Source organism: Nicotiana tabacum, chromosome 20 (genome assembly GCF_000715075.1).
Source record: "Nicotiana tabacum cultivar K326 chromosome 20, ASM71507v2, whole genome shotgun sequence".
In the NCBI taxonomy this organism is placed as follows: Eukaryota; Viridiplantae; Streptophyta; class Magnoliopsida; order Solanales; family Solanaceae; genus Nicotiana; species Nicotiana tabacum.
The window spans coordinates 33,551,185-33,566,396 of NC_134099.1; positions in this window are offsets into that span (position 1 = coordinate 33,551,185).

Genomic DNA, 15,212 nt, shown 5'->3' on the forward strand with positions numbered 1-15,212 from the left:
TGTTGGAACTAACAATAGGGCCAGTTGAATTCATAATGGAATTCCAAGTGCTGGACATAACTGTTTCTTACAACTTGTTGTTGGGTCGACCATGGATCCATGCTGCTAAAGCAGTCCCGTCAACACTACATCAGGCTGTCAAGTTTGAATGGGATCATCAAGAAGTAGTCGTGTATGGAGAAGAAAGTTTAAATGCTCAAAGCAGTACCATTGTACCGGTTGAGGGAACAGAAAAGGACCAGGGACCATGGGTATACCAAGTGACCGACACAGTGTCGATAGAGAAAATTCTAGAGGGGAAATACCTTCCAAATCCAAAGATATCCTCTGCATCAGTCATGGTAGCTTATGAAATGTTAAAGAATGGCTTTATACCCGGCAAAGGTCTGGGTTTATCTTTGCAAGGAATTATACAATCAGTATCTCTCCCCGAGAACTGGGGAACATTCGGTTTGGGGTTCATACCCACTGCCAATGACGTGATAAGGGCTAGGAAGCTGAAACACCAAGCATGGGTTCTTCAAAAACCAGTCCCACATTTGTCAAAGTCTTTTGTCAAGACCGGTGCTAAAAATCGCCCGATAACAACAATTCCTAAATCCCGGGTCAATCCTGAGAAGGAATTAATTGAAAGGTTCGAGAAATTGTTCAGTGATGTGAATATGTTGGAAAGCGAAGAAGGGTGTGGCAACGCAGAAGTTCAATTCGTTGGGCCAGAAACAAAGCTCAAAAATTGGAAAGCCACTCCTCTCCCAATTCGAAAGGAGTCTTGGTAGTTTATTTTGATTTTCTTTCAGTTTGTTTGGGTTACTTCAGGGTTGTAATCCCAAAGCTTATCTTACAGTTTGTTTGAAGTGTGCAAAACCTTGTTATCTTTCATTCATCCAATAAAAAAGCAGTTTCCTTTTTTATCATTCCTGATAGTTTTCTTTTCTTTTTCTTTCCTGTACAGTTCCTTTTACGCTGGCTCTAGTGATATGGCATGCATGAGGAATCCTCAGCCCCGTCTTAAAAATCAATTTGGTTCCGAAATATTAATTCAAGAAATATATTATGATTATGAATCAGAATATGATGAAGATGAGGTTTTTGAAGAGATTAGTAAAGAGTTAATTCGCTTTGAGGAAAAAATCAAACCTAACTTGAGTGATACCGAGGACATCAATATAGGGGACACGAGTAATATCCGAGAAACTAAAATAAGTGTCCATCTGGAACCAAAGATCCGAGAGGAGTTAATTAAAGCACTCATAGAATTCAAAGATGTTTTTGCATGGTCGTATGATGACATGCCAGGCCTGAGCACTGATTTAGTGGTTCACAAACTGCCCACCGATCCAACGGTGCCTCCTGTCAAGCAGAGGCTGAGAAAATTCAAGCCTGACATGAGTGTGAGAATTAAGGAAGAAATCACCAAACAATTGGAAGCAAAGGTCATTCGAGTCACTCGATATCCTGTTTGGTTGGCTAATATCGTTCCTGTACCAAAGAAAGACGGCAAAATTAGAGTATGTGTCGACTATCGCAATCTCAACAAAGCAAGTCCAAAGGATAATTTCCCATTACCTAATATCCATATTTTGATCGACAATTGTGCCAAGCATGATATAGGGTCTTTCGTGGATTGTTATGCCGGGTATCATCAAATTCTAATGGATGAAGAAGATGCAGAAAAGACGGCATTCATCACACCATGGGGAACTTATTGCTACTGGGTAATGCCATTCGGTTTAAAGAACGCCGGAGCAACCTATATGAGAGCAATGACCACAGTGTTTCATGATATGATACACAAGGAGATTGAGGTATACGTGGACGATGTGATCATAAAATCAAAGCATCAGGCCAACCACGTTGGGGATTTGAGGAAGTTCTTCTTAAGACTTCGCAGGTACAACCTCAAGCTTAACCCTGCCAAATGCGCATTTGGAGTTCCATCTGGAAAGTTGCTAGGATTCATAGTCAGTCGACGAGGCATCGAGCTAGACCCATCAAAAATCAAAGCCATCCAAGAATTGCCACCTCCCAGGAACAAAACTGAAGTAATGAGTTTGTTGGGAAGGTCAAATTATATCAGCAGGTTTATTGCTCAGCTCACAACAACTTGTGAGCCAATTTTCAAATTGTTGAAAAAAGGATGCTGCGGTCAAATGGACCGATGAGTGTCAAGAAGCGTTCGATAAAATAAAAGGGTACTTGTCAAACCCACCCGTGTTGGTCCCGCCAGAGCCAGGAAGACCTTTGATTCTTTACTTAACGGTTTTGGAAAATTCATTTGGTTGTGTATTGGGGCAACATGACCTCACTGGCAGAAAAGAACAGGACATCTACTACCTTAGCAAGAAGTTCACAGCTTATGAGGTTAAGTATACTCATTTGGAAAAGACATGTTGCGCCCTAACATGGGTAGCTCAAAAATTGAAACACTATTTGTCATCCTACACTACTTACCTCATTTCTCGGTTGGATCCATTGAAATACATTTTTCAAAAGCCTATACCAACGGGAAGACTTGCAAAGTGGCAGATATTGCTCACAGAATTCGACATCATCTATGTGACTCGAACTGCAATGAAGGCTCAAGCACTGGCCGATCATTTAGCCGAAAACCCGGTCGATGAGGAATATGAGCCGTTGAAACTTATTTTCCTGATGAAGAAACAATGCATATCGACGAGGTGGAGCGAATTGAAAAGCCTGGCTGGAAACTTTTCTTTGACGGAGCCGCTAACATGAAAGGAGTCGGAATAGGAGCTGTAATCATTTCTGAAACAGGGCATCACTATCCTGTTACGGCTCAATTGCGATTTTATTGCACCAATAATATGGCTGAATATGAAGCTTGCATTTTGGGGTTAAGGCTAGCCGCAGACATGGGTATCCGAGAAATCTTAGTCATGGGAGATTCGGATCTTTTGGTACATCAAATTCAAGGAAAATTGGAAACTCGAGACTTAAAGCTCATACCATACCAACAATGTCTACATGATCTTTGTCAGCGGTTTCAATCAGTGGAATTCCAACATATTCCAAGAATCCATAATGAGGTTGCCGATGCATTGGCTACCCTGACATCAATGTTGCACCATCCGGACAAAGCTTATGTAGATCCAATACATATTCAAGTCCACGATCAGCACGCTTATTGCAATATGGTTGAAGAAGAATTTGATGGTGAACCATGGTTCCACGACATCAAGGAGTATATCAGGATGGGAATATATCCCGCACAAGCCACAGGAGATCAAAAGAGAACCATTAGGCGATTGGCAAATGGATTCTTCTTAAGCGGAGGAGTTTTGTATAAAAGAATACCAGATCTTGGATTATTAAGATGCATAGATGCCAGACAAGCTACGGCTGTCATGTCTGAAGTACATTCAGGAGTTTGCGGACCCCACATGAGTGGATATGTGTTGGCAAAGAAAATCCTCCGAGCCGGTTACTATTGGCTTACCATGGAGCGAGATTGTATCAGTTTTGTGCGCAAGTGTCATCAATGCCAAATACACGGAGATTTGATTCATTCTCCACCATCCGAGTTGCACACAATGTCGGCACCATGGCCCTTCGTTGCCTGGGGCATGGATGTGATTGGACCAATTGAGCCGACAGCATCCAATGGGCACAGGTTCATTCTGGTAGCTATTGATTATTTTACCAAATGGGTTGAGGCCAAGACATTCAAATCAGTGACCAAGAAAGCTGTGGTCGATTTTGTCCACTCAAATATCATATGTCGATTCGGAATCCCGAAGGTGATCATCACAGATAACGGTGCTAATCTTAACAGCAATTTAATGAAGGAAGTATGTCAACAGTTTAAGATTACACATCGTAATTCTACCCCATATCGGCCCAAGGCGAATGGAGCAGTAGAAGCAGCCAACAAAAACATAAAGAAGATACTTCGGAAAATGATAGAAGGTTCAAAACAATGGCATGAAAAATTACCATTTGCATTATTGGGATACCGCACTACTGCTCGCACTTCAGTAGGAGCAACTCCTTATTTGTTGGTATATGGCACTGAAGCAGTAATTCCTGCAGAAGTTGAGATTCATTCCCTTCGGATCATCGTCGAAGCAAAGATTGATGATGATGAATGGGTCAAAACCCGTCTGGAACAGTTAAACTTGATTGATGAAAAACGATTGGCCGCAGTATGTCATGGTCAATTATATCAAAGAAGAATAGAAAGAGCATACAACAAAAAGGTGCATCCCCGGAAGTTTGAAGTAGGTCAGCATGTGCTGAAACGTATTCTTCCACATCAGGTCGAGGCAAAAGGCAAATTTGCCCCGAATTGGCAAGGACCATTCATTGTGACCAGAGTATTATCAAATGGTGCACTATGTTTAAAAGATATTGAAGGCAAATGCATAGATATGGCGATCAATTCTGACGCGGTAAAGAGATATTATGCATAAAATTTTTGAATGTTTGTATTTAGCATTATTCGAAGATTGGAATGACAAAGGCAATTTATTCTGCTATCCAAACACTATACCCTTTGTTTCCCCCCTTTAAGCCATACTTGTTTCTTTCCTACCCCCTCTTGGAAGCAATAAAAAAAATAAAAATATATATATATATATATATATATATATATAAATTTATATATAAAAAATCACTATTATTTGGTGAACTACGTTTGACCTGATTCCTCAAAGAAGGATACGTAGGCGCCTCACGGCTCGGTCATAGGGTGCACAATATACATAATGTGCACAAAAAGTTATGTCAAGCGACCCCAATCAGAAACTAGGGCAGAAATTGTATTGGAAGTAAGAAAAAGATTCCAAGAGTTGTAATTTTAAACCCATACCAGAACTGTTTAGCTTTTAATACCTTTTCCATTTCTAACCCCATACCAGAAAGACCTTTCGACCAATCTTAGAAAAATGCTGAGTCAAGCAAATAAAGATGGTTCATAACACTCTGATACAAACAAGAAAAGAAAGTAAAAATGAGAGAGTCTTATAGGTGAAAACCCACACGGGTACCATAAGGCGACGGAAGTTGAGAGAAAAGTAAAATGAGAGAGTCTTATTGGTGAAAACCTTCATAGGCACCCTAAGGCGAAAAGGAAGTGAGAAATGAACAAATGAGGAAGGTTTATCGGTGAAAACTCTTTGAGATATTGCAAGTCCAACAGGTCTGTGAAATGAAAAATGAAGTTGGATTACGGAAATTTTGGGGAAAACAAAAATGAGACAATTGAAAGGAGATTGATTAAAATACTGGGTTGATTAATCCGAAATGCATACCCTGATCATTGGTACCGGTAACTCCAATCAGATAAGTTTTTATTCTTTCTCCAACAGTCATCCAAACTTGGATTTTTCTTTTCATTCTATAATTGTCGAAATCAGCGTTATTTCGTCACTAATAATCTTACTTTTCTAAAAAGCTTTGAGATAAGTTTTATTCCAAACAAATAAGAAGGAATGTCAAGGTATACTACCAAGATTCAAGGTTACAAAATACAGCCATGAAAGGTGGGAGATAAAAGATATGGGTGTAAGAAAGGTGAAATCAAAAGTGGATCAACAAAGTCAGAAGGGACATATGATTACAGTTAAAAGGGTTTGAAGGAAAACATACAGAGGGGAAGAGAAGCGAAGAGATCAAGGATCAATTACAATGACAAAACAGTCTTTTCAACCATTCCAAGGCAATAAAGAGAAACGAAGAGAAGCATCACCATCGTCAAGAATACCCCAGTCAACCACCCTGCTTTAAACTAACGAAGTTTTCTTTGATTTAAAACAGGGGCAAATACAATATTTGTGTCAGGAAATACCTGGTAAAGAATTAAAGAAGTCAGGCGTCCACCTGGAGAATGAGGATAAGAATTAAAGAAGTCAGGCGTCCACCTGGAGAATGAGGACAAAGAAAAGAAGAAGTCAGGCGTCCACCTGGAGAATGAGGATGAGAATTAAAGAAGTCAGGCGTCCACCTGGAGAATGAGGATGAGAAAAGAAGAAGTCAGGCGTCCACCTGGAGAATGAGGATGAAGAAAAAAAAGTCAGGCGTCCACCTGGAGAATGAGGATGAGGAAAGAAGAAGTCAGGCGTCCACCTGGAGAATGAGGATGAGAAGTTAAAAAGAAGTCAGGCGTCCACCTGGAGAATGAGGATAAGAATTAAAGAAGTCAGGCGTCCACCTGGAGAATGAGGATGAAGAATTAAAGAAGTCAGGCGTCCACCTGGAGAATGAGGACAAAGAAAAAAAGAAGTCAGGCATCCACCTGGAGAATGAGGATGAGGAAAGAAGAAGTCAGGCGTCCACCTGGAGAATGAGGATGAGAGAAGAAGAAGTCAGGCGTCCACCTGGAGAATGAGGATGAGAAAAGAAGAAGTCAGGCGTCCACCTGGAGAATGAGGATGAAGAAAAGAAAGAAGTCAGGCGTCCACCTGGAGAACGAGGATGAAGAAGTTAAAAAGAAGTCAGGCGTCCACCTGGAGAATGAGGATGAAGAAAGAAAAGAAACAGTCAAGGCACCCACCTGGAGAACGAGGGAATGCAATTGAAGTGTTGAAATCAAAAGCCCGATCATATGATAAAGGAGCACACTTAGAATCAATAAAGCGGAGGAGTCCAACAAAATCCCCAGCAAGAAACAACAAGAGTCCCAAAAGAAAATACGGGACACAATGAAAAGGAATACGGAATAAGCAAAATGCCCAAGAGTCACCAAGATATTAAGACAACAAGAAACGCAAGGGCATGATCTAGATAAGATTTTTATAATTCATGTACCATAGTCTAATTTAACTTTTTGTATTTCCTTTGAAGTAAGGTGTAATAAGGAGGTCAGCAAGCAGTAAAAACAGCACGAAGCAGCAGTAACATTACAGTCCCACGGTAGTCCCAGCTACCCAAAATTCCCGAACTACATTGACCTGATTCCTTTATAGCCAAGGATATGTAGGAAACCTTTGAAGCAGAGGTTCGGTCAAATCTTTCTAAAAATGCTTCCCACGGAGTATTCGAACGGGCAAAAATCGCTCGTATCCGCTCACTTTATCTTTGCACGAAAACTCTTCGAGTTTCCGTACAAAGAGGGGCAGCTGTGAGCACGTGATTTTTGCCTTACGAAAAACTACTCCAAAATAAATCAAAAAGTAAAATAAATTTCTTTTACTGTGTAATTTTTGAATTTGCGTGGTGTTAAATATTTGTGTTATGTCCGTAAATATTTACTTTGTCATAATGAAATGAAAATTAAAATAAAATACATGTTGCATGCATATAGGATTTAATTATGTATTTAAAAGATAATTTAAACAAAATCACAAAAAATATGCAATAGTTCTATTTTAAATATTCCACTGTGTGATTGATGTTTTGTCTATATGTTAAATAATTGTTATAGAATAATTAATATATTTTTGTGAAGTTAAAATTGTTTTATAATTAAAATTAGAAATTTAAATTAGAAAAAATGAAAAAAATAAAAATAAAAATAATACATATATACAAAATCGGACCTGGATTAAAATCCAGGCCCAAATCGAATTAATTCCCCCCCTCACAGCCCAATCCAAACCAACCTGTCCGGTCCAACTCAGGAGTAAATCCAAACGACGACGTTTGGTCACACTCCATCAAGGACCGTTGGATTAAATCAATCCAACGGCTGATATCCCCTACCCTTACCCGTAACCCGTAACCCGACCCATTGACCCGATTCAGTCCGACCCCAACGTTAAACCAAACGACGTCGTTTGGTTAAGTGAGATGATCCTGACCGTGAATCTTACTTGATCGGACGGACAAGATCAATCCACCCCTCCCCTATATAAGTTCCAGACCCCTACCCCGGCCCCCTAACTAAACACCCCCCCTTCCTTACTATTCATCATCGTCCCCAAACCCCCACTCCTAACCCTAGCCGCCCTAGGATTCCACCGCCTGAAACCCGGCGGCATCAACGCCGCCGGTCACCAAAATAACACCCTAGAATCCCCTGAACATCCTCTACACAGATCTAACATTGGTTTCCTTCGAATCAGGCCCCAACTCTTCGAATCTTAAATCGAAGGTTGGCCTGAAAACCTTATCTTCTCCGATGACCTCCAAAATAACACCACAGTTTCTCCTAAATTCCCTCACCAAGGATCTGTTAGTTGCATGGTTCGAATCATACTGGAACTACTCGAATCTTCATTTGAAGATTCGAGTACAACATGACCTTATCCCAACCTACTTCAAACTCACACTAGTTACCCCCCCTGACCTCCCTCGTGCCTAGAACATCTTTGGTATCCCTCGAATCTAACCAGAAATGAGTAAATCTCAAATCGAACTTTCAAGAACCCTAAAAATACCAGACTTTTGGATTCTGTCCAGATTGAATAAAGATTGAGGTTTAATCGACCTTAGTCGAAGTATTTTCAATGGAAAATACTTCGACTAAGGTCTGTTTGATTTCAAACAAAGTCCAAATCCAAGTCGAGTTGAGTTCAGTTGAATTTAAAGGTTCAGAGGTAATTTCTATTTCTTATGTGCATTCTATGTGTATTCTATGTTCGTTTCATTAGTTTGTTTAATTTTTCATAATTTTCTAGTCAAATTTTGTTATACTGTCCCCTACCCGTCAACTTGATTCTAAATGTGAATTGTTTCTGTTGATTGTGATTATGTACAATGTGTGTAATCGACTCGATTAAGTTCGTCGATTAGTTGTATTATGAATCTTGCTTTTGGAAATGTTGACTGAGATAGCCTGTTTTGAATAGATTATTTTGCTATAACCAGTTAATTAGTTATTGTTAAGCAGTTAGTTCTTGTTTAATAAACCAGTAAATTCAAATGAATGCTGTATATGTGTTGATTTCTGAGCATTGATTTTCAGGGCATTGTCGTATATTGACAATGCTCCTGTATTTGTTTGTTTTTTGGTTCAGTTTTGAATCTCAGTCGAAATGATCCTGCATATTCTGTGTAATGTTAGTGGGTATTATTCAGGTTCAGTATTCAATTGAGAATCATCTATCTTAATTCAACTCTTGTGCATAAATGTGATGTACTGTCTTTAATCCTAGGACTGGTTATAACTGTTAAAGCAGACTTTAAAATCTGTTTTGCAACATACTCTGATTTTAGTTTAAGGGCTGTAATTACAGAAGGATTTCAGGTTTATTTTAGAATGAAACAGTAGGGTAATGTGATAGTGTGCTTTCAATAATATGATAGTGGCTATAATTTAAGTAATACTGGGGAACAAAGGATAATGGGGCTGCTGAAAAACAGGATAAATAGTACTTAGTTTTAAATTATTCAAAAGCAGTTTTAATGGAAACTTTCTGATTTTAAAAAGAGAAAAGGGTCCATCCAGCACTAAAAGAGTATATGACCAGCCCTGTATAAATACAGGGAGCTGGACAGACTTTAGAGGGCAGATTTTTTAGATTGAAGAAATCTGATTTAGGAGAAAAAAGAGAAAATCTGAAAAACAGAAGATTTTAAGAAAGAAAAAGAAAGGAAATCAGATTAGAAGAGGGAATTGAAAGAGAAAAATTTGATTTAAGATCAGTTTTCAGAAAAGAGGAGTTTTTTTTTCAGAGAAGAGTTTGAAAGAGAAATAAAAATCAGATTTTAAGAGAGTTCAGGAAAGAGAAAAACAGAAAGAAAGAAAGAGATAGAAATAGAATCAGAAATAGAAATTTGAAAAGAAAAACAAACAAAAAGGAACACTCACACAGTGAAGCTGAAACAGATACCAGAAAAGAAAAGAAAAATCTGAAACCTTGTTGTTCTTTTTGGAATCTGTCCGGGTCTGGGTATTGATACTATTTGGTTTTAAAAAATCTGAAATTCTTTAAGAAGCGTTGCTCTTGTGAATCTGGATTTCTCGGGTCTTATTATTACTCAAATCTGTGGGAATACTGATATTCTGCCAGTATTTTGTTACTGCTGTTGTTGCTGAAATTTACTCCTTCTACCTTCATTTTCAGGTACATGCCTTTTAAATTTTATGTTGGAAAGAGATTCAACATGACTAATCAATGAAGTTTGAATTGCAATTCTGTTTTCCATTTGTCCAAGTTCATCAGTTTAAATTTCATTTTTGTTTTATGATAGTTAATTAGTAGGGAATTCAATTTGATAACTATGAGTTAATTGTCTTACTTTGAAATTCGTATAAAGCTTTGTAATAATGTTAGCCCTTCATCTCATTAGTTTAGTCATGTTTGAACTGTCAAGGTAGGAAACATGACATAAAGATTGGCCATTAACTAGGCCTTGTGACGTTGTTAGTTAAATAAGGAATAGCGTGAAAATGTCAAAACCATATTGCTAGTTTATTCTGATAATCTGATTTAGTTGTGGAAGGAATGATATAAGTTGTACGTTCTTATGTGGCATTATAACAGGTATCTATAGAACCACTAAGTGGATGGCAAGTTGAGTTGTTATGGCTCATTATGATGTTAAAGTGCTATGAATGTTTTAGACATACAAACTATGTTACATGTAAGGCAATATTATTAATTGATTTATAATTCCCTTTCTTATCAATTTGATGCCTATTTACCATCTTAAATAAATAATTAGGCCTATTGGATTAAAAACAAGTATGTGAGAATGAGATGATATGTATAAGAACAAATTGCAACAATTTATGTCAATGGTAATTAGAAATAGAATTTGCACTAAGTAAATAATGAAAATTCTTGGAAAATATTTCCTCCCCTTATGAATCATTCATTTTCAGTTTCATATGCAATTTATTCTTTGGCATATATATATGTCATATTTGTTTAAAAAAAATAGTATTAATCATATTTTTATTCTGTTCTCTGAATTTGAATAGTTGGAATGAATATAATTTATACTCGGAAATTATAATCGACGGGCAACCTTTAATAGATTGTGAATTCTTTTCAAAGAATTTATAGGCCTCTAAAATGGGAGTTTCTCATGATTTTCACATATAAAATGTGTAGATATAATAAACAATTTGTGGAAAATCCCTAATACCATTACAAGTATTTTGCGCAATTAGGGATGCGTTCACCCTGATTATATTTTTAAAAGCAAATTCGGATTATGCGTACGCGCAATTTCGAGCGAATATTCAAGAAAAGGATTTTTTCCAAAAGCGTTAAATCAATTTCATAAAAACCCGAGATGTACGGTTCACTATTTAAGAAAAAACAAATTTTCTTGATTCGACACAATTTCGAAAAAATGATTGTTTAATAAATATATTATCAAAAGTTATCGTGTACACGTACGCGTGACATAATTCCGCAATTTTAAGTTTATAATATGAATATACGTACGCGTAATTCGATTCAAAGAAGGGTCCTTAATCACAATAAGTAAAAGCGGTAGAAAAATCACATAACAAATGTATTTAATAAAATCAAGATAATTAAGCCAATAATAAAAACAGTTAAGCGACCGTGCTAGAACCACGAAATTCGAAAATGCCTAACACCTTCTTCCGGATTAACAGAATTCCTTACTCAGGATTTCTGGTTCGCAGAATAATAAACAGAGTCACATTCTCCTCGATTCAGGGATTAAAATTGGTGACTTGGGACGCCTTAAAATTCCCAGGTGGCGACTCTGAAATAATTAAATAAATCTCGTTTCGACTGTCCTTCAATTGGAGAAAACTCTCCACGCACCAACGCGGGCGCGGTAAAAAGGAGGTGCGATAGGTTTCATTTCATAATTGTGAATTACTTTTGGAACTAAAACATTGAGGTTAGTCAAGTATAGTTCATCGTTCGCATTAATTCTTGTTTCAAGAACATTTTCTGAATTCATGTTTATGTGTGAAGGATATTCAAGCTAGCTCTTCATAATTTCAATAGTTGTTTTGAATTTCAATTTGTTTGAAAGTGTCAGCTCGTTTGTTTACTGTTATTGTGATGGTGAGCATTCAGAATTTAAGGGGGGTAAGTGAATAATGGGGAACTTTAGGGGGTAATTTTGAAGATTGTTTTAACTTGAAGAATCTTTAATAACTGACGGGAAGCTTCCTAAATGGACAGCTGCCCAAAATGGTTAGGGAAAACAGGCTGTGAATTGAAAATATCTAAAGGAAATGGACAGATGTCCAAAAAAAGTTTTAAAAAGATGCCCTATGAGGGTATTTTGAAAAAATCTGACTGCCTTGCCTTGGAAGGCACACAACAGACCCTCGGCCTTATAAAGGAAGCCTTTTTCTCATTCAACAGACAATTTTTTTTACACCTTAGAGAGACCAAAAAGGTTGAAAATACAGGGGAAATCAGAACAAATGGAAAAAACAAAAATCACCGTTCCATTGAAAGTTTTTCTGTAATTCTTGAGGCTCTCACTTCTGAAATGATCTCTGAACAATCGAGGGCTAAAATGGTTTGAGCTTGGTTGGTTTTCAAAAGTTTGGTTCAAATTTTGGCTGTCTTTTTTATTGTTGGGTATCAGTGGATATTTCTGCTGGTTTAAAGTTGGGTTCAAGGCTGGTTTATTGGTCATTTCTAAGCTTACTATTGCTGTTGTTTCTGTATACTCCCAGCTCACTTTTCTTGTTAGTTTTTGCTGTTGTGACCAGGTATTACTCAGCCCTTTGACATGTGAAATGGAAGAACACGAGTTTGTTTGATTAAGTTGCAATCTATGTTTATCAAATATTGTTTCCTATATTCCTAAAAATTACTAGACTTTACAATTAGCTTAGTTTCTTTGTTACGTTTGATATTTTCTGTTTCAGTTTTGATTTGTAATAATGGCTGAATCATGATCTTTAGCCAATTAACCGATATGAGTTTAAGTCTGGAATGAACCTGTTAGAGTACTGCAGCAAAAGGGTTCATGCCTGTTTTGACTTTGTTGAAATCAGTGTTTGCTTGGTTTTGATTTCTGCCTAAGTCTGCTAAATGTCAAGCATAATTGGAATGGCTAGCAACTTTCAATTGGAATGCATCTCAGTGGTTGTAGCGTGCTAATTAAAGTCATGTATTACTTCATCTCATCGAAGTATAATTGATTCATTTCCAGGCCAATAGTCAGTATTTGGTCAATTAGTGTTTGGCTTCTACTGGGTTTTCTTCTTTAATAAAAGTCCGTAAGTATGAGCTTTTCCTCTCAAAGTCCGGTTCAAATCCATGTTAATAGGTTTATTTTCTTGAAATCATGTCAATCTGGGGCTAAAATCTGACTGATCTTTACATTTGGTTTTCTTTTAGAAAATTTAAAGTCATGTAGTCTTGTTTAACGTGTTGATATGAAGTCAGAATTTTGTATGAGTTCAGATCTCCGAGTTTCTGTTATTAAATGATGAATAATTGGCGCGAGGGTTTTGCTATCATGTTGGGAATCTTATTTTCAGTGTAGAATGTATGTGGTATTCAAATGTGATGTGTACGTGCTTAAGGTAGTCAACATTTGGTTCAAATTCAAGGATTTTATGAAGGATACAGTGTTACCATGAATTTATTAGATTTGGGTTCAATTTGGGCCCAGAACTTCAGAACATTTGGAAATAGTATCGGGTAGGCCCTGTTGCATGGATACTGTCTTGCTGTGGACGCTAATGGTCCCAATTGGCTTTAATAACTGGCCCAATCGCTACAATTGGGTTGGGTCTTTAATTAATTAGCCATGCCCTCTAGAGTTAATTTAAATTCCCTTTTAAAATAGAGTCGAGGTGTGCTACGCCAAATAAAATTCCAAACGCGTAGTTGTTTTAGGCGCGTATTTTAATAATATTATATTCCTAAACTTGGGTGCACATTTCATGTGACCCGAATTCAAATCCTACAACATTGAGATGTGCTCCGGATTGCGGGTGCATTTCATGTGGCGCAATCCAAAGGCACATTTTAAACGACGTTCAATCTTCTTAAAACTCAACTAAAAGCGGTTAAAGGTTAAAATTTGCACATATGTTCATCATTGTTTAAAACCAGATAATTAAGCCGATTATGACAGTTGAGCGACCGTGCTAGAACCACGGAACTCGAGAATGCCTAACACTTTCTCCCGGGTTAATAGAATTTCTTACTCAGATTTCTGATTCACGGACTGTTAAACAGAGTCATATTCTCCTCGATTCGGGATTCAACCGGTGACTTGGGACACCATAAATCTCCCAAGTGGCGACTCTGAATTTCTTAATAATAAACCTCATTTCGATTCTCCTTTAATTGGAAAAACTCTTTTATTTACACCCTCTTCCGGGGGTGTAGAGTAAAAAAGGGAGGTGTGACAGCTCTGGCGACTCTGCTGGGGATCGAACCCAGAATCTCTGGTTCAGAGTTCAAGAATTCGAGCTTAGAATAATTGTTATAGTTTGTTTTATCCACTATCTAATTTTGTTACCTGATTTGAGTCTAATGCGCTAATTGATTGCTTTTACCGCTTTGATATTCCGTGAACTGTATATAAATTGTTGCGAAATTCCTCTTCTCTTTGAGTCTTCTAAATCATGAAGAAGTGTGCACTTCGTGTGACTTCTCTTCTGTTAGAGTCATATTCCAAATTTAGAACGAGGTTCGGATAAGTTGCAAAGCCGGTGAAACTTTTGTATTCCCGGTACGCTGCCCCCCTCGGCTCGAGCTGTCCGTTCGGGTAAGCCAGGTCTAGAACAATAAATCCAGGATTTAAACCTAGCAAAACACAGCTTCATGCCGGATCCCTAGTAGGAACGTTTGTTTGCATAATGTGCATTTTGACTTTGGAGACTCAACACAGGGGTTGGGTCTGTCTAGGACAGGTGCACTCGAAACAAAAGACCATCCTGATGCATCTTACTTGTTACTTGTGCATTTATTTGCTTCGGATTTGCGTGTTGACCGGATTTTGAATAAAATGAGAGAATTTGGGAAAAGAAATAGCAGTATGAGGGGTAAAAAGAGTTAATCGCCTGTTCTAAAAAAAAACAATGTCCAAATAGTGTCGAAACTCTGCCGAATTTTCGAGAACATAAAAAACAAAAGAGAAAGAGGTTTTGTTTTCAAAATAGTTTGTTTTATTTACCAATGAAATGAAAAAAAAAGAGAAAAAAGTTTTTGTTTTCAAAAATAGTTTTATTTGCCAATGAAATAAAAAGAGAGACTCTTGTTTTCAAAAATAATTTGTTTTATTTGCCCGAACTACGCCTGTTTGATTCTCACAGGGCGTGAGATATGTAGGCAACCCCCATCGGGTCCAACTTCCTTTTTGCAAAAATAGCCCGAAAGCCCAAAAATTTTACTTTGATTTGA